Source organism: Pleurodeles waltl, chromosome 2_1, assembly GCF_031143425.1.
Source record: "Pleurodeles waltl isolate 20211129_DDA chromosome 2_1, aPleWal1.hap1.20221129, whole genome shotgun sequence".
Taxonomy (NCBI): Eukaryota; Metazoa; Chordata; class Amphibia; order Caudata; family Salamandridae; genus Pleurodeles; species Pleurodeles waltl.
In genome coordinates this window covers 525,671,812-525,691,100 of record NC_090438.1, presented here as the reverse complement: position 1 = coordinate 525,691,100, position 19,289 = coordinate 525,671,812, and the positions used below count along the sequence as shown (strand labels likewise).

The 19,289-nt window shown below is 43.9% G+C and overlaps 5 non-coding genes across 5 annotated transcripts; all 5 read left to right on the top strand.

Moving 5' to 3' along the window:
* Positions 1-9,588: 9,588 nt before the first annotated feature.
* Positions 9,589-9,660, top strand: TRNAQ-CUG (transfer RNA glutamine (anticodon CUG)). Its single transcript has one exon. It is a non-coding gene; the product is annotated as a tRNA-Gln (tRNA).
* A 2,267-nt stretch (positions 9,661-11,927) lies between these two features.
* On the top strand, positions 11,928-11,999 carry TRNAQ-CUG (transfer RNA glutamine (anticodon CUG)). The gene has a single exon. It is a non-coding gene; the product is annotated as a tRNA-Gln (tRNA).
* A 2,268-nt stretch (positions 12,000-14,267) lies between these two features.
* On the top strand, positions 14,268-14,339 carry TRNAQ-CUG (transfer RNA glutamine (anticodon CUG)). Its single transcript has one exon. It is a non-coding gene; the product is annotated as a tRNA-Gln (tRNA).
* A 2,268-nt stretch (positions 14,340-16,607) lies between these two features.
* On the top strand, positions 16,608-16,679 carry TRNAQ-CUG (transfer RNA glutamine (anticodon CUG)). The gene has a single exon. It is a non-coding gene; the product is annotated as a tRNA-Gln (tRNA).
* Positions 16,680-18,946: 2,267 nt separating this feature from the next.
* TRNAQ-CUG (transfer RNA glutamine (anticodon CUG)) lies at positions 18,947-19,018 on the top strand. Its single transcript has one exon. It is a non-coding gene; the product is annotated as a tRNA-Gln (tRNA).
* Positions 19,019-19,289: the final 271 nt, after the last annotated feature.

The window sequence follows — 19,289 nt, the reverse complement described above, 5'->3', positions numbered from 1 at the left end:
GGGCCCAGGTCAGCGGTTCTTGAGACGGCGGGGCCCAGTTCAGCGGTTCTTGAGACGGCGGGGCCCAGTTCAGCGGTTCTTGAGACGGCGGGGCCCAGTTCAGCGGTTCTTGCCTTGAAGGGCCCAGGTCAGCGGTTCTTGAGACGGCGGGGCCCAGTTCAGCGGTTCTTGCCTTGAAGGGCCCAGTTCAGCGGTTCTTGAGACAGCGGGGCCCAGTTCAGCGGTTCTTGCCTTGAAGGGCCCAGGTCAGCGGTTCTTGAGACGGCGGGGCCCAGTTCAGCGGTTTTTGAGACGGCGGGCCCAGTTCAGCGGTTCTTGAGACGGCGGGGCCCAGTTCAGCGGTTCTTGCCTTGAAGGGCCCAGGTCAGCGGTTCTTGAGACGGCGGGGCCCAGTTCAGCGGTTCTTGCCTTGAAGGGCCCAGTTCAGCGGTTCTTGAGACGGCGGGGCCCAGTTCAGCGGTTCTTGAGACGGCGGGGCCCAGTTCAGCGGTTCTTGAGACGGCGGGGCCCAGTTCAGCGGTTCTTGGCTTGAAGGGCCCAGGTCAGCGGTTCTTGAGACGGCGGACGGTCTATGGCCAACTGCTAATTGCATGGTGGTGCCCTCCTGGGCAGCGGGGATGGTGCTCCTTCACTGCCCACCTGGGCTGTGGGTGGTGGGGCCCTCCTGGCCAGCTGGGCTGGGTCCTCCCTGGGCAGCGGCTATGGGGGTGGTGGGCTCTCCCGGGGCAGCGGCTATGGGGGTTGTGGGCTCCTCCTGGGCAGCAGGCCTGCTGCCTGACCTCTCCAACTTGCTGCCCTTGCCCTCCTTAGTCGTCGGCCTGTGGCCCTTGCCTCCCTTTGGAGCTGTGGCTGGTGACTGTCTCTGGGTGGTGTCCGGGGGGGATGTAGAAGGCGGGCTCCTGCGGCGCCCCTTCCGCCTTCTGCTCCTCTTCCCAGGGGGTGGGCTGGCTGTCCCCTTGCTGCTGGGTGAAGATCCAGACATGCGGGCTGGCGGGCTCCAATACCCCTGCACCCTTGTCAAGGGGGCTGCAGGGCTGGTGGTGGCTGAGGTGCTCTTCTTACCCCGACGAGAAGGAGGGGGGGGCTCAGGGTCAGGAAAGAAGTTAGTAGTGGCGAGGAAGAGCTTCTTGGGACAATGGAGAGTGGTAGGTACAGTGGGAATGGGAGTGGAGGGAGAGGATGTGGTTGTAGGTGAGTCACGTTTGCTGTCTTTGGGTGCAGGTGCAGGAGGGATAGGCTGTCGTGAGGTGGATGGCTGTTGGGTGGGTGGGTGGCTGCGTTTGTGTGGTGTGGAAGAGGGGGTGACAGACACAGTGGGAGAGGACACAGGGGACGTGTAAATGGCAGTGGGGGTGGTGACTGCACGTGTGCGGACTGGAGTGGAGGGTGTGCTGGTGATGGAAACACTGGCTGATGGTGAGTTGAATGGAGGTGTGAGTGTAGACGTCACAGGGAGGGAGGAGGGAGACGAGGAGGTGGGGGTCACAGAGGTGGTAGTGACTGTTGGCATGTCTGCATCGGAATGTTGCGTGTGTGAATGTCTGGGTGATCTGTGGTGCTTATGTTTGGATGAGCTTCTCTTGGGTGTTGAGGTGTGTGCAGGCTGGTCTGATGGTGTGGGTGGGACAGGCAGAGGAACAGGAGACTGGGAGGAGGGAGTTAGTAGAGGCAGGCAGGAGACAGGGACAATGGCTGCCGTCAGTGCTGAGGCCAGAGCCTGGAACGATCGCTGATGGGCAGCCTGACCCGAATGAATGCCCTCCAGGTACGCATTGCTGCGATGAACCTCCCTCTCCACCCCCTGGATGGCATTCAAAAGGGTAGTCTGCCCAACAATGAGCGTTCGGAGGAGGTCAATGACCTCCTCACTGAGGGCAGCGGGGGTAACAGGGGCAGGGCCTGAGGTGCCTGGGGCGAAGGAGATGCCCGGCTTCCTGGCAGAGCGGGCACGGGGCGAACGCGGAGGGGCTGCTGGGAGGGCGGAGATGGTGCGCTGGGTGGCGGCTGTACCTGTAATGGCGGGGGGCACGGATGGTGCCACCCCCGCAAGGGAGCCCCCTTCCGAGGACGTGTCCGTGTCGCTGCAGGCTCCAGTCGTCCCCGTCGTGGAGCTCCCCTCGCCCTCCGTCTCACTGGTCCAGTCTGACTCTGTGGCATGGCCCTCCTGGGCCATGTGAGATGCAGCTCCCTCCTGCCCCGATGCCACTTCTCCTCCGCCTGATGATGCTGATGCACACAAGCACAGAAAGACAAACAAAAAGGGGGGGGGAGAGAGAAATAAAGGGATATTGAGTACATGGATCACCGGTACAGTTAGCGGACATGACAGACACAGATGCCCCCTGCACTAAGTTGCGCACTTGGGGTCCGCTACGCATTCCGTGGAACATGCCCTACACGCCTAGAGTTGTCAACTGCACCCATGGATGACACGGCCCAGGGATGGCTGTACTGACACACTACTGAGGGTGGTGGCTGGGGACACAGGGGCTTACGGGGGTGCCCAGCCTACAGATATCGCCCTGGCCTAGGGGGACCCCCAGCCCTCCTCCCCCACCCAGACACCTCCACTGCACGACAACAGAGTAGATGATGCTTCTACTCACCCCCTTGTGTCTGCTGTGCTGCCCTCACGCGCCCATCCAAATCAGGGTAGGCCACCGCCAGGATCCGGAACATCAGGGGGCTCAGTTGACGGCAGGCACCCCGCCTACGTTGGGAGGCCATCCCCAGCAGAGACTCGGCGGTCTTCTTGGTCCCGCGGCGGATGTCCTCCCACCTCTTGCGGCAGTGGGTGCCCCGTCGATGGTGGACCCCCAGGCCCCGGACTTCCTTGGCGATGGCACGCCAAATCCCAATCTTCTCATGGGCGCGGACCTATGTGACACGTACAGGGAGGGAGAAATACCACGTTCAAGTTACTCAGCATTTTCCTTTCCAGTGGCCCAACGCCCCCCATCCCCGCCAGGCCCCCCGCCAGGCCCCCCGCCATGCCCAACATGCCCCCCATCCCCGCCAGGCCCCCCGCCAGCCCCAACATGCCCCCCATCCCCGCCAGGCCCCCGCCAGGCCCCCCGCCAGCCCCAACATGCACCCCCATCCCCGCCAGGCCCCCCGCCAGCCCCAACATGCCCCCATCCCCGCCAGGCCCCCCGCCAGGCCCCCCGCCATGCCCAACATGCCCCCCATCCCCGCCAGGCCCCCACGCCATGCCCAACATGCACCCCATCCCCGCCAGGCCCCCCCGCCAGGCCCCCCGCCATGCCCAACATGCCCCCCATCCCCGCCAGGCCCCCGCCAGGGCCCCCCGCCATGCCCAACATGCCCCCCCATCCCCCGCCAGGCCCCCGCCAGGCCCCCCGCCATGCCCAACATGCCCCCCATCCCCGCCAGGCCCCCGACAGGCCCCCCGCCAGCCCCAACATGCACCCCATCCCCGCCAGGCCCCCCTCCAGCCCCAACATGCACCCCATCCCCGCCAGGCCCCCCGCCAGCCCCAACATGCACCCCATCCCCGCCCAGGCCCCCAAGCCAGCCAGTGGCCCCAAATCCAGATAGAATTAAACTCACTTGTTGGTCTGGAGGACCGTAGAGTTGCGCATACTGGGGGAGGACCCCATCCACAAGTTTCTCCAACTCCTCTCCAGTGAAGGCAGGGGCCCTTTCCCCAGTCGCAGCAGCCATTGTCCCTTCCAGACCGAGGTCACAGCAACACTTGCAGTATAGGTCCTCTCCTGTGAAAGTTCAAGTCGCAAGTGGATAAGTAGATAGAAAATGGCGGTCACGTCCGCGGCGGTGCGTACCGCGGCGGTGCGTCCCGCCACCGCCCGGCCGCCCTTCGCCATTGGCTCCTGAAACCCATAGGCTTCAATGTTAACCAATGCGGCTTCGCGCCGCGGTCTTGGCCCGCCGCCCGCCGCGGTGTGCCACGCCAGCGCATTGACCTCACATCCCATTGTCACACTTCACAGGTCAGGCAGCCGCCATTTCAGGGCCCACATGGCTCAATTTCAACTGCGTCACACAGGCCTAGGCCTTGCATAGCCACTCATACACGCCATTCACTGCATAGAGAATCGTATACTGTGCTAGCTGTGAGTACGTACCTGTGGGTTGCCTGACTGTGTGCTCCATGTTGTCCTTCCTAGGCACCGTCCGCTGGGTTGGGCGAGGAGACGGATGAATCCTCCCGTGTACCGACCGCTGGTGGACCTGTCGACAATGGAAGAACGCCACATTATCCTGACCTACCGTCTTAACCGTGCCACTATCCATGAACTGTGTGCCCGGCTGGAGCCCGACCTGATGTCCCCCATCCGCCAACCCACAAGGATTCCCCCTCTGGTGCAGGTCATGTCAGTACTCCATTTCTTGGCAAGTGGGTCATTTCAGACAACAGTGGGAATTGCTTCTGGGATGTCTCAGCCCATGTTTTCAAAGGTGTTATCCAGAGTGTTGTCTGCCCTGATGAAATCCGTGAGGAACTACATCATTTTCCCTGAGGTGGGCGAACTGGCTACAGTGAAGGGTGATTTCTACGCCCTTGGACATATTCCCAACGTAATTGGTGCCATTGATGGGACCCATGTGGCTTTGGTTCCCCCAAGAGACAGGGAGCAGGTGTACAGGAACAGAAAAAGTTACCATTCAATGAACATCCAGGTGGTGTGTTTGGCTGACCAGTACATCTCGCATGTAAATGCCAAATTCCCAGGGTCAGTGCATGACGCCTACATCATGCGGAATAGCAGCATCCCTTACGTGATGGAACAGCTACAGAGACACCGTGTATGGCTAGTGGGGGACTCTGGGTACCCCAACCTGTCGTGGCTACTGACCCCAGTAAGGAATCCCCGGACCAGGGCAGAGGAACGGTACAATGAGGCCCATGGGCGTACTAGGAGGGTGATCGAACGCACCTTTGGCCTCCTAAAGGCCAGGTTTCGCTGCCTGCATATGACCGGGGGATCCCTAATGTACTCACCTAAGAAGGTGTGTCACATCATCGTGGCCTGCTGCATGCTTCACAACCTGGCTTTGCGCCGCCAGGTGCCTTTCCTGCAGGAGGATGGTCGAGACGGTGGTGTTGTGGCAGCGGTGGAACCTGAGGAGAGTGACGAGGAGGAAGACGACGGGGCTGAAACAGACAACAGGGACAGAATCATTGAACAGTACTTCCAATAGGACACAGGTAACATTTCAAAGATAATTTAGTAAAAGTTAACTACTCTGCAGCATCTCTGCTGCCTGTCTATTTGCCCCAGTGTATGATGACTGAGTTTTGGCTTTTCCCTCCCTATTTCAGATCTGGGGTCCCCACTACGAGTCCTGTGCTTCGTTTCCCCATGGACTACAGCTTTGTGGCAGCTGTTTGTTGACTTCACCATGTACAAGGACATATTTGCACTGTCATGTCAATTACAATCTATTGAAATCACAGCCAGACTCCTCATATTTTGGTGCAAAATAGGTGTTTATTGAAGTGCTCAAAATGGGATGGGTGGTTTCAAGTGGGTGGGGGCTATGGTGAAGGAATGTCCATGGCATAGTCCAGAGTAACAGTCACACAGGTGCATTGTCCAGAGGCCTGTGGAGAGATGGAGCATGGGCAGTTCGAGGATGGACAGGGTGACAATGTGGGACAGTGGGATGACATCAGGTGGTATCCATTGCTGGCGGGGGTCTTGACATCCTACTCTGTCTTGCGAGATCTCAGGGCCCTCTTGCGGGGTGGTTCTTCTCCTGCAGGAGGTGGGGGTCTGGTGGGCTGCTGCTGTGCGGGGGCCTCCTGTCCACTAGCGCCGGCGGAGGTGGATGGCTGTTCTTGGTCCCGGCTAGTGGCAGGGGCCCTTGGGTGTTGTTCAGTGTCCGCCCTGCTGTTTACGAGGTCCTGCAGCAGCCCTACCATGGTAACCAGGGTGGTGTTGATGGCTCGGATGTCCTCCCTGTACCCCCGATAGTGTTCCTCCTGCAGCACCTGGATCTCCTGGAACCGGGCCAGTACCGTCGCCATCGTCTCCTGGGAGCGGTTGTATGCTCCCATGATGGTGGTGAGGACCTCGTGGAGAGTGGGTTCCCTGGGCCTCTCCTCCCCCCCCTGTCGCACAGCTGCCCGCCGAGTTGCCCTGTTTCCCTGGGCCTCTGCCCCTTGGCCGGTGTGCCCACTACCACTGCCCCCAGGTCCCTGTTGTTGTTGGGGTGGTGGGTTATCCTGGGTGCCCTGTGGTGGTAGACACACCGCAGATTGACGCGCCCTGGAGACAGAGGCATGGGCCCGCTGGGTGGGAGCTGTGCTGGTGTTCCCAGAGGGGTTGGGGTCTATAGTGGCCTGTGCCTGTGTGAGGGGAACCGACTGTCCAGAGGTCCCCGATGGTCCGGGCTGGTCATCGGTGTCCAGATCGACAGAGCTGCTGTCATCGCTGACGGCCTCTTGGGTGGGGGGTGTGGATAATTCTGGCCCCTCCGCCGCGGTGTGTTGACGGTCGGGTCCTGCAGGGGTATAGAGGTATGGTTATAGTTTCAATGTGTGGCATATGGGTGTATCTGTGGGTTCCCGTGTCCCCAAGTGCTGGCATTCGTGTGTGGGGGCTTTGGTGAGGGTGGCTTGTGGGGGGGATGTGTATATGCATTGGGCATGCTTTGGTGATGGGTGTCCATGCTTAGTGGACGCATGCAGGCCTAGGTTTTGGGATGTGTGGGTTGTGATGGTGAGACATTGGCGGGGAATAGGTGTGCTGGGGGTGGGGGTGAGGATGGTGGTGGGGGTGAGGATGGTGGTGGGGGTGAGGGTGGGGGTGAGGATGGTGGTGGGGGTGAGGGTGGGGGTGAGGATGGGGGTGGGGGTGAGGGTGGGGTTCGAGGATGGGGGTGAGGGTTGGGGTCTGATTTGGCATGCAGGTGGGGGGGAAGCAGTATTGAAGCTTCAACTTACCAGTATCCATTCCTCCGCCGACTCCTGCGAGGCCGTCAGGATGCAGGATGTTCAAGACTTCCTCCTCCCATGATGTGAATTGTGGGGGTTGAGGTGGGGGTCCTCCGCCAGTCTTCTGCACGGCGATGTTGTGCCTGGATACCATGGAACGCACCTTCCCCCGTAGGTCGTTCCATCGCTTCCTGATGTCTTCCCGATTTCTGGGGTGCTGTCCCACTGCGTTCACCCTGTCGACAATCCTCTGCCATAGCTCCGTCCTCCGGGCAATGCTGGTGTATTGGACCTGTGTGCCGAACAGCTGGGGCTCTACACGAACGATTTCCTCCACCATAACCCTGAGTTCTTCGTCTGTGAAGCGGGGTTGTCTTTGGGGTGCCATGGGGTGGTGTGTATGATGTGTGGGGTGGAGTATGTGTATTTAAGTGAGTTGAGTGTGGTGGTGTGTGTTGTTTTGTGTGTGGATAGTGTGTGGGTGATGGTGTTGAGTGGCTGTGGCTGTTATGTTTTGGATGCTGGTGTCTCTCTCTTGCCTTCTTTACGATTTTGTAAGCGTAGGGGTTTGTGGGTGATGTGGGTGGGTGTTTTATATTGTATTGTGTGTGTGGGAGTGGTGTGTGTATGTGTATCAGGTGTGTGGGATTCAAATCGTCCAATGTGGGTGAGTTTTGTTCGTTGGTGTGTATTCTGACCGCGCCGGTGTGTCCCGCCAATGGAATACCGCGTTTGAATGACCGCCGCGTGGATTCGTGGGTCGTAATGGGATGGGCGTATTTCTGTTGGCGTGGCGGTGGAGGTTTGGTCACCTCCACCTTTCCGCCGACCGCTGGTCTGGCGGTCTGTTGTGGCGGTCGGATTTTCGGAGGTTTGCCTTCTGCGGGTCAGAATGACCGTGGCGGGTTTCCGCGACCGCGGCGGGATTATGGAGGATTTCTGACCGGCGGTAGGCGCCTTTTACCGCCGAGGTCAGAATGACCACCGTAGTGTCTTGAGTAATCCTTCTCGAATGTGTTTGAAAAAAACCCTGATATATTTGTAAAATGGCCCCTCAGCGATTTGAACTCAGATAGCTGGATTCAAAGGCCCAAGTGCTAACCCTTACATCATAGAACCACTCATGCAAAAAAAAAAGCACAAATTGCTGCAGCAATTTTGAAATATGGTAGTTTTGTAATATTACGCAAACTAAGATGAACAGCATTTTATTAATTTCATATTTTGGTAAACATTTGCATATTTAAAACTGCTTGGAAAGGATGTTGCCCAAAGCAGTTATATGACATTAAACTTTGTTGGATATTCCTTACCACATGGGGTATCTTTTTGCAATAACATATAAGCGGCAAACTGAGGAATTATCTTCGGTAACAATGGAAACTTCACACTAGTACAGAAGCCGTCCATAATGTAATGGTAGGCACCTTGAACACTTAATCCAGTGATCCCTGTTCAAATTTCAGTTTGACCTTCCTGAGCTGTAAGATTATTGTTTGCCTTTACTTGTTGGAATTTTTGGTTTGAAAAATGTAATATTTAAGAACTTACTGTGACTTATTACCCTATAGATAAGTATTTATGCATATGTAGCAGTGCGAGTGTGTATGACTATATTAAAATATAAACATATAAATCATAACTAAACATAGCTAGTAGAGGTGAAAATAACAAAGAGTTGATGCCTATCCACATTTGAATCATGAGTATCTTTTCCTCTTTTTTCTATATATTCAGAAATTGAGATAGTTGTTTTTTGCTCATTGTTTTTGTAACAATATAGCTGATTTATACAGTGCGCATGAGTTGTGTATAGTGGTGAAAAGAAAATCAGATCAGTATCTACCTATAATACATCTAATCAAAAGATTATACTTTATGATTGCAGATTGACTCTTGAAAATCTGTCTGAGGACCTTTCTACTACACAAGTCCAACACTAATGTTCAGAATGACAAATCTTGTATCTCAATAATGCTGCAATTTTGATTCCTCTAGTTTTGTTTTGAGGACTGCGTCTACTTTAAAATGTGCTATCTTGTCCTGATCAATAACAGGAAGGTTAAAAAGGTAGTGTTGTGAATTAGCTCTCTGAAATGTGTTTGAGAAAAACAGGATATGATTTAAAAATGTCTAGGTATTTTGACAAGACCTTTGTGTCACATGTATTGCACATTTTGAGTTTCTACAACTTGCAAACAGCTGAAAGACATTTAGAAAACAATAATGTAATGACTATTTCAGCCTACTGGTATTTGCTGTGTGCAATCAATGAGCAAAGCTGACAGATGAGTAGTAGTTCATGAGCAACAAAACGGCCCACTAAAGATGAAGTCAGATAATTGAATTCAAATTTCAAAGAGCTAACCATTATACCATGGAACCACCTCTACCAGAGACAGAGATACTGCTGCAGCAATTTGTAAATTTAAAAGGTTTTATTGTTGTACAATCAAAAACGAACAACATTTTATAACTTTCATAATATGGTAAACTTTTACATATTTAAAATACTTATGGAAGGATGCCATTCAAAAAATACAAATAGCATTATAACTCTTTTTACTATTAATATCCAATTGGGATATAGTTTTTGCAGCAACAATAAAGCTACCCACTGAGGCATTCATTTCTTTCACAATGGCAAAAAATCTAAACTCATGGAGGGTTCCATGTTGTAATGGTCAGCACTCTGGACTCTGAATCCAGTGATCCGAGTTCAAATCTCGGTGGGACCTTCCAACCTTTTAGAATTTAATATGCCATTGACTTTTAAGAATTTTAGTCTCAGAAAATATAATCTTCACTTTATATACTTATACATATAAACTTGTATATAGCCATCGATGTGTATGTAGCCATATCTTTCTTTGTAGCTCCATGAAAATATAAAATACAAATGATTAAATATTGAATCTGTAGAGGTGAAAATCAGAAACAGATGTTGTCTATCCACATTTTAACACAAGTAGATTTTCCTCTATCTTCTCTATGTCCAGGAAATGAGATAGTTTCTTTTTGCTCATTTCTTTCTGACCATATTCTTAACTTCTACAGTGCATTTCATATGTTAATTATTTTGAAAGAGAAAACAAGATTAATACCTATGATACGTCTAATCAAATGAGAGTATTTTTTGGTTGTGGAATTACCATTGAAAATCAGTGTGAAGTTTGTTTCCTTTTTCAGTTTCAAGGTTAAGATCAAAACTGTATTTCTTCAATCGCAGTAATACCCCACTTTTGATTCCTCTACTCATGGTTTATGGAGGCTTGTTAATTAAATTATGCCCCATTTACATTATCAGTAAACAGAAGATTTAAAAATGTAGTGTCTTGAGTAATCCTTCTGAAATGTGTTTGAAAAAAACCCTGATATATTTGTAAAATGGCCCCTCAGCGATTTGAACTCAGATAGCTGGATTCAAAGGCCCAAGTGCTAACCCTTACATCATAGAACCACTCATGCAAAAAAAAAAGCACAAATTGCTGCAGCAATTTTGAAATATGGTAGTTTTTAATATTACGCAAACTAAGATGAACAGCATTTTATTAATTTCATATTTTGGTAAACATTTGCATATTTAAAACTGCTTGGAAAGGATGTTGCCCAAAGCAGTTATATAACATTAAACTTTGTTGGATATTCCTTACCACATGGGGTATCTTTTTGCAATAACATATAAGCAGCAAACTGAGGAATTATCTTCGGTAACAATGGAAACTTCACACTAGTACAGAAGCCGTCCATAATGTAATGGTAGGCACCTTGAACACTTAATCCAGTGATCCCTGTTCAAATTTCAGTTTGACCTTCCTGAGCTGTAAGATTATTGTTTGCCTTTACTTGTTGGAATTTTTGGTTTGAAAAATGTAATATTTAAGAACTTACTGTGACTTATTACCCTATAGATAAGTATTTATGCATATGTAGCAGTGCGAGTGTGTATGACTATATTAAAATATAAACATATAAATCATAACTAAACATAGCTAGTAGAGGTGAAAATAACAAAGAGTTGATGCCTATCCACATTTGAATCATGAGTATCTTTTCCTCTTTTTTCTATATATTCAGAAATTGAGATAGTTGTTTTTTGCTCATTGTTTTTGTAACAATATAGCTGATTTATACAGTGCGCATGAGTTGTGTATAGTGGTGAAAAGAAAATTAGATCAGTATCTACCTATAATACATCTAATCAAAAGATTATACTTTATGATTGCAGATTGACTCTTGAAAATCTGTCTGAGGACCTTTCTACTACACAAGTCCAACACTAATGTTCAGAATGACAAATCTTGTATCTCAATAATGCTGCAATTTTGATTCCTCTAGTTTTGTTTTGAGGACTGCGTCTACTTTAAAATGTGCTATCTTGTCCTGATCAATAACAGGAAGGTTAAAAAGGTAGTGTTGTGAATTAGCTCTCTGAAATGTGTTTGAGAAAAACAGGATATGATTTAAAAATGTCTAGGTATTTTGACAAGACCTTTGTGTCACATGTATTGCACATTTTGAGTTTCTACAACTTGCAAACAGCTGAAAGACATTTAGAAAACAATAATGTAATGACTGATTCAGCCTACTGGTATTTGCTGTGTGCAATCAATGAGCAAAGCTGACAGATGAGTAGTAGTTCATGAGCAACAAAACGGCCCACTAAAGATGAAGTCAGATAATTGAATTCAAATTTCAAAGAGCTAACCATTATACCATGGAACCACCTCTACCAGAGACAGAGATACTGCTGCAGCAATTTGTAAATTTAAAAGGTTTTATTGTCGTACAATCAAAAACGAACAACATTTTATAACTTTCATAATATGGTAAACTTTTACATATTTAAAATACTTATGGAAGGATGCCATTCAAAAAATACAAATAGCATGATAACTCTTTTTACTATTAATATCCAATTGGGATATAGTTTTTGCAGCAACAAAAAGCTACCAACTGAGGCATTCTCTTCTTTCACAATGGCAAAAAATCTCAACTCAGGGAGGGTTCCATGGTGTAATGGTCAGCACTCTGGACTCTGAATCCAGTGATCCGAGTTCAAATCTGGGTGGGACCTTCCAACCTTTTAGAATTTAATATGCCATTGACTTTTAAGAATTTTAGTCTCAGAAAATATAATCTTCACTTTATATACTTATACATATAAACTTGTATATAGCTATTGATGTGTATGTAGCCATATCTTTCTTTGTAGCTCCATGAAAATATAAATTACAAATGATTAAATATTGAATCTGTAGAGGTGAAAATCAGAAACAGATGTTGTCTATCCACATTTTAACACAAGTAGATTTTCCTCTATCTTCTCCATGTCCAGGAAATGAGATAGTTTCTTTTTGCTCATTTCTTTCTGACCATATTCTTAACTTCTACAGTGCATTTCATATGTTAATTATTTTGAAAGAGAAAACAAGATTAATACCTATGATACGTCTAATCAAATGAGAGTATTTTTTGGTTGTGGAATTACCATTGAAAATCAGTGTGAAGTTTGTTTCCTTTTTCAGTTTCAAGGTTAACATCAAAACAGTATTTCTTCAATCGCAGTAATACCCCACTTTTGATTCCTCTACTCATGGTTTATGGAGGCTTGTTAATTAAATTATGCCCCATTTACATTATCAGTAAACAGAAGATTTAAAAATGTAGTGTCTTGAGTAATCCTTCTGAAATGAGTTTGAAAAAAAACCTGATATATTTGTAAAATGGCCCCACAGCGATTTGAACTCAGATAGCTGGATTCAAAGGCCCAAGTGCTAACCATTACATCATAGAACCACTCATGCTAAAAAAAAAGCACAAATTGCTGCAGCAATTTTGAAATATGGTAGTTTTTAATATTACGCAAACTAAGATGAACAGCATTTTATTAATTTCATATTTTGGTAAACATTTGCATATTTAAAACTGCTTGGAAAGGATGTTGCCCAAAGCAGTTATATAACATTAAACTTTGTTGGATATTCCTTACCACATGTGGTATCTTTTTGCAATAACATATAAGCGGCAAACTGAGGAATTATCTTCGGTAACAATGGAAACTTCACACTAGTACAGAAGCCGTCCATAATGTAATGGTAGGCACCTTGAACACTTAATCCAGTGATCCCTGTTCAAATTTCAGTTTGACCTTCCTGAGCTGTAAGATTATTGTTTGCCTTTACTTGTTGGAATTTTTGGTTTGAAAAATGTAATATTTAAGAACTTACTGTGACTTATTACCCTATAGATACGTATTTATGCATATGTAGCAGTGCGAGTGTGTATGACTATATTAAAATATAAACATATAAATCATAACTAAACATAGCTAGTAGAGGTGAAAATAACAAAGAGTTGATGCCTATCCACATTTGAATCATGAGTATCTTTTCCTCTTTTTTCTATATATTCAGAAATTGAGATAGTTGTTTTTTGCTCATTGTTTTTGTAACAATATAGCTGATTTATACAGTGCGCATGAGTTGTGTATAGTGGTGAAAAGAAAATCAGATCAGTATCTACCTATAATACATCTAATCAAAAGATTATACTTTATGATTGCAGATTGACTCTTGAAAATCTGTCTGAGGACCTTTCTACTACACAAGTCCAACACTAATGTTCAGAATGACAAATCTTGTATCTCAATAATGCTGCAATTTTGATTCCTCTAGTTTTGTTTTGAGGACTGCGTCTACTTTAAAATGTGCTATCTTGTCCTGATCAATAACAGGAAGGTTAAAAAGGTAGTGTTGTGAATTAGCTCTCTGAAATGTGTTTGAGAAAAACAGGATATGATTTAAAAATGTCTAGGTATTTTGACAAGACCTTTGTGTCACATGTATTGCACATTTTGAGTTTCTACAACTTGCAAACAGCTGAAAGACATTTAGAAAACAATAATGTAATGACTATTTCAGCCTACTGGTATTTGCTGTGTGCAATCAATGAGCAAAGCTGACAGATGAGTAGTAGTTCATGAGCAACAAAACGGCCCACTAAAGATGAAGTCAGATAATTGAATTCAAATTTCAAAGAGCTAACCATTATACCATGGAACCACCTCTACCAGAGACAGAGATACTGCTGCAGCAATTTGTAAATTTAAAAGGTTTTATTGTTGTACAATCAAAAACGAACAACATTTTATAACTTTCATAATATGGTAAACTTTTACATATTTAAAATACTTATGGAAGGATGCCATTCAAAAAATACAAATAGCATTATAACTCTTTTTACTATTAATATCCAATTGGGATATAGTTTTTGCAGCAACAATAAAGCTACCCACTGAGGCATTCATTTCTTTCACAATGGCAAAAAATCTAAACTCATGGAGGGTTCCATGTTGTAATGGTCAGCACTCTGGACTCTGAATCCAGTGATCCGAGTTCAAATCTCGGTGGGACCTTCCAACCTTTTAGAATTTAATATGCCATTGACTTTTAAGAATTTTAGTCTCAGAAAATATAATCTTCACTTTATATACTTATACATATAAACTTGTATATAGCCATCGATGTGTATGTAGCCATATCTTTCTTTGTAGCTCCATGAAAATATAAAATACAAATGATTAAATATTGAATCTGTAGAGGTGAAAATCAGAAACAGATGTTGTCTATCCACATTTTAACACAAGTAGATTTTCCTCTATCTTCTCTATGTCCAGGAAATGAGATAGTTTCTTTTTGCTCATTTCTTTCTGACCATATTCTTAACTTCTACAGTGCATTTCATATGTTAATTATTTTGAAAGAGAAAACAAGATTAATACCTATGATACGTCTAATCAAATGAGAGTATTTTTTGGTTGTGGAATTACCATTGAAAATCAGTGTGAAGTTTGTTTCCTTTTTCAGTTTCAAGGTTAAGATCAAAACTGTATTTCTTCAATCGCAGTAATACCCCACTTTTGATTCCTCTACTCATGGTTTATGGAGGCTTGTTAATTAAATTATGCCCCATTTACATTATCAGTAAACAGAAGATTTAAAAATGTAGTGTCTTGAGTAATCCTTCTGAAATGAGTTTGAAAAAAAACCTGATATATTTGTAAAATGGCCCCACAGCGATTTGAACTCAGATAGCTGGATTCAAAGGCCCAAGTGCTAACCATTACATCATAGAACCACTCATGCTAAAAAAAAAGCACAAATTGCTGCAGCAATTTTGAAATATGGTAGTTTTTAATATTACGCAAACTAAGATGAACAGCATTTTATTAATTTCATATTTTGGTAAACATTTGCATATTTAAAACTGCTTGGAAAGGATGTTGCCCAAAGCAGTTATATAACATTAAACTTTGTTGGATATTCCTTACCACATGTGGTATCTTTTTGCAATAACATATAAGCGGCAAACTGAGGAATTATCTTCGGTAACAATGGAAACTTCACACTAGTACAGAAGCCGTCCATAATGTAATGGTAGGCACCTTGAACACTTAATCCAGTGATCCCTGTTCAAATTTCAGTTTGACCTTCCTGAGCTGTAAGATTATTGTTTGCCTTTACTTGTTGGAATTTTTGGTTTGAAAAATGTAATATTTAAGAACTTACTGTGACTTATTACCCTATAGATAAGTATTTATGCATATGTAGCAGTGCGAGTGTGTATGACTATATTAAAATATAAACATATAAATCATAACTAAACATAGCTAGTAGAGGTGAAAATAACAAAGAGTTGATGCCTATCCACATTTGAATCATGAGTATCTTTTCCTCTTTTTTCTATATATTCAGAAATTGAGATAGTTGTTTTTTGCTCATTGTTTTTGTAACAATATAGCTGATTTATACAGTGCGCATGAGTTGTGTATAGTGGTGAAAAGAAAATCAGATCAGTATCTACCTATAATACATCTAATCAAAAGATTATACTTCATGATTGCAGATTGACTCTTGAAAATCTGTCTGAGGACCTTTCTACTACACAAGTCCAACACTAATGTTCAGAATGACAAATCTTGTATCTCAATAATGCTGCAATTTTGATTCCTCTAGTTTTGTTTTGAGGACTGCGTCTACTTTAAAATGTGCTATCTTGTCCTGATCAATAACAGGAAGGTTAAAAAGGTAGTGTTGTGAATTAGCTCTCTGAAATGTGTTTGAGAAAAACAGGATATGATTTAAAAATGTCTAGGTATTTTGACAAGACCTTTGTGTCACATGTATTGCACATTTTGAGTTTCTACAACTTGCAAACAGCTGAAAGACATTTAGAAAACAATAATGTAATGACTATTTCAGCCTACTGGTATTTGCTGTGTGCAATCAATGAGCAAAGCTGACAGATGAGTAGTAGTTCATGAGCAACAAAACGGCCCACTAAAGATGAAGTCAGATAATTGAATTCAAATTTCAAAGAGCTAACCATTATACCATGGAACCACCTCTACCAGAGACAGAGATACTGCTGCAGCAATTTGTAAATTTAAAAGGTTTTATTGTTGTACAATCAAAAACGAACAACATTTTATAACTTTCATAATATGGTAAACTTTTACATATTTAAAATACTTATGGAAGGATGCCATTCAAAAAATACAAATAGCATTATAACTCTTTTTACTATTAATATCCAATTGGGATATAGTTTTTGCAGCAACAATAAAGCTACCCACTGAGGCATTCATTTCTTTCACAATGGCAAAAAATCTAAACTCATGGAGGGTTCCATGTTGTAATGGTCAGCACTCTGGACTCTGAATCCAGTGATCCGAGTTCAAATCTCGGTGGGACCTTCCAACCTTTTAGAATTTAATATGCCATTGACTTTTAAGAATTTTAGTCTCAGAAAATATAATCTTCACTTTATATACTTATACATATAAACTTGTATATAGCCATCGATGTGTATGTAGCCATATCTTTCTTTGTAGCTCCATGAAAATATAAAATACAAATGATTAAATATTGAATCTGTAGAGGTGAAAATCAGAAACAGATGTTGTCTATCCACATTTTAACACAAGTAGATTTTCCTCTATCTTCTCTATGTCCAGGAAATGAGATAGTTTCTTTTTGCTCATTTCTTTCTGACCATATTCTTAACTTCTACAGTGCATTTCATATGTTAATTATTTTGAAAGAGAAAACAAGATTAATACCTATGATACGTCTAATCAAATGAGAGTATTTTTTGGTTGTGGAATTACCATTGAAAATCAGTGTGAAGTTTGTTTCCTTTTTCAGTTTCAAGGTTAAGATCAAAACTGTATTTCTTCAATCGCAGTAATACCCCACTTTTGATTCCTCTACTCATGGTTTATGGAGGCTTGTTAATTAAATTATGCCCCATTTACATTATCAGTAAACAGAAGATTTAAAAATGTAGTGTCTTGAGTAATCCTTCTGAAATGTGTTTGAAAAAAACCCTGATATATTTGTAAAATGGCCCCTCAGCGATTTGAACTCAGATAGCTGGATTCAAAGGCCCAAGTGCTAACCCTTACATCATAGAACCACTCATGCAAAAAAAAAAGCACAAATTGCTGCAGCAATTTTGAAATATGGTAGTTTTTAATATTACGCAAACTAAGATGAACAGCATTTTATTAATTTCATATTTTGGTAAACATTTGCATATTTAAAACTGCTTGGAAAGGATGTTGCCCAAAGCAGTTATATGACATTAAACTTTGTTGGATATTCCTTACCACATGGGGTATCTTTTTGCAATAACATATAAGCGGCAAACTGAGGAATTATCTTCGGTAACAATGGAAACTTCACACTAGTACAGAAGCCGTCCATAATGTAATGGTAGGCACCTTGAACACTTAATCCAGTGATCCCTGTTCAAATTTCAGTTTGACCTTCCTGAGCTGTAAGATTATTGTTTGCCTTTACTTGTTGGAATTTTTGGTTTGAAAAATGTAATATTTAAGAACTTACTGTGACTTATTACCCTATAGATAAGTATTTATGCATATGTAGCAGTGCGAGTGTGTATGACTATATTAAAATATAAACATATAAATCATAACTAAACATAGCTAGTAGAGGTGAAAATAACAAAGAGTTGATGCCTATCCACATTTGAATCATGAGTATCTTTTCCTCTTTTTTCTATATATTCAGAAATTGAGATAGTTGTTTTTTGCTCATTGTTTTTGTAACAATATAGCTGATTTATACAGTGCGCATGAGTTGTGTATAGTGGTGAAAAGAAAATTAGATCAGTATCTACCTATAATACATCTAATCAAAAGATTATACTTTATGATTGCAGATTGACTCTTGAAAATCTGTCTGAGGACCTTTCTACTACACAAGTCCAACACTAATGTTCAGAATGACAAATCTTGTATCTCAATAATGCTGCAATTTTGATTCCTCTAGTTTTGTTTTGAGGACTGCGTCTACTTTAAAATGTGCTATCTTGTCCTGATCAATAACAGGAAGGTTAAAAAGGTAGTGTTGTGAATTAGCTCTCTGAAATGTGTTTGAGAAAAACAGGATATGATTTAAAAATGTCTAGGTATTTTGACAAGACCTTTGTGTCACATGTATTGCACATTTTGAGTTTCTACAACTTGCAAACAGCTGAAAGACATTTAGAAAACAATAATGTAATGACTGATTCAGCCTACTGGTATTTGCTGTGTGCAATCAATGAGCAAAGCTGACAGATGAGTAGTAGTTCATGAGCAACAAAACGGCCCACTAAAGATGAAGTCAGATAATTGAATTCAAATTTCAAAGAGCTAACCATTATACCATGGAACCACCTCTACCAGAGACAGAGATACTGCTGCAGCAATTTGTAAATTTAAAAGGTTTTATTGTCGTACAATCAACAACGAACAACATTTTATAACTTTCATAATATGGTAAACTTTTACATATTTAAAATACTTATGGAAGGATGCCATTCAAAAAATACAAATAGCATGATAACTCTTTTTACTATTAATATCCAATTGGGATATAGTTTTTGCAGCAACAAAAAGCTACCAACTGAGGCATTCTCTTCTTTCACAATGGCAAAAAATCTCAACTCAGGGAGGGTTCCATGGTGTAATGGTCAGCACTCTGGACTCTGAATCCAGTGATCCGAGTTCAAATCTGGGTGGGACCTTCCAACCTTTTAGAATTTAATATGCCATTGACTTTTAAGAATTTTAGTCTCAGAAAATATAATCTTCACTTTATATACTTATACATATAAACTTGTATATAGCTATTGATGTGTATGTAGCCATATCTTTCTTTGTAGCTCCATGAAAATATAAATTACAAATGATTAAATATTGAATCTGTAGAGGTGAAAATCAGAAACAGATGTTGTCTATCCACATTTTAACACAAGTAGATTTTCCTCTATCTTCTCCATGTCCAGGAAATGAGAT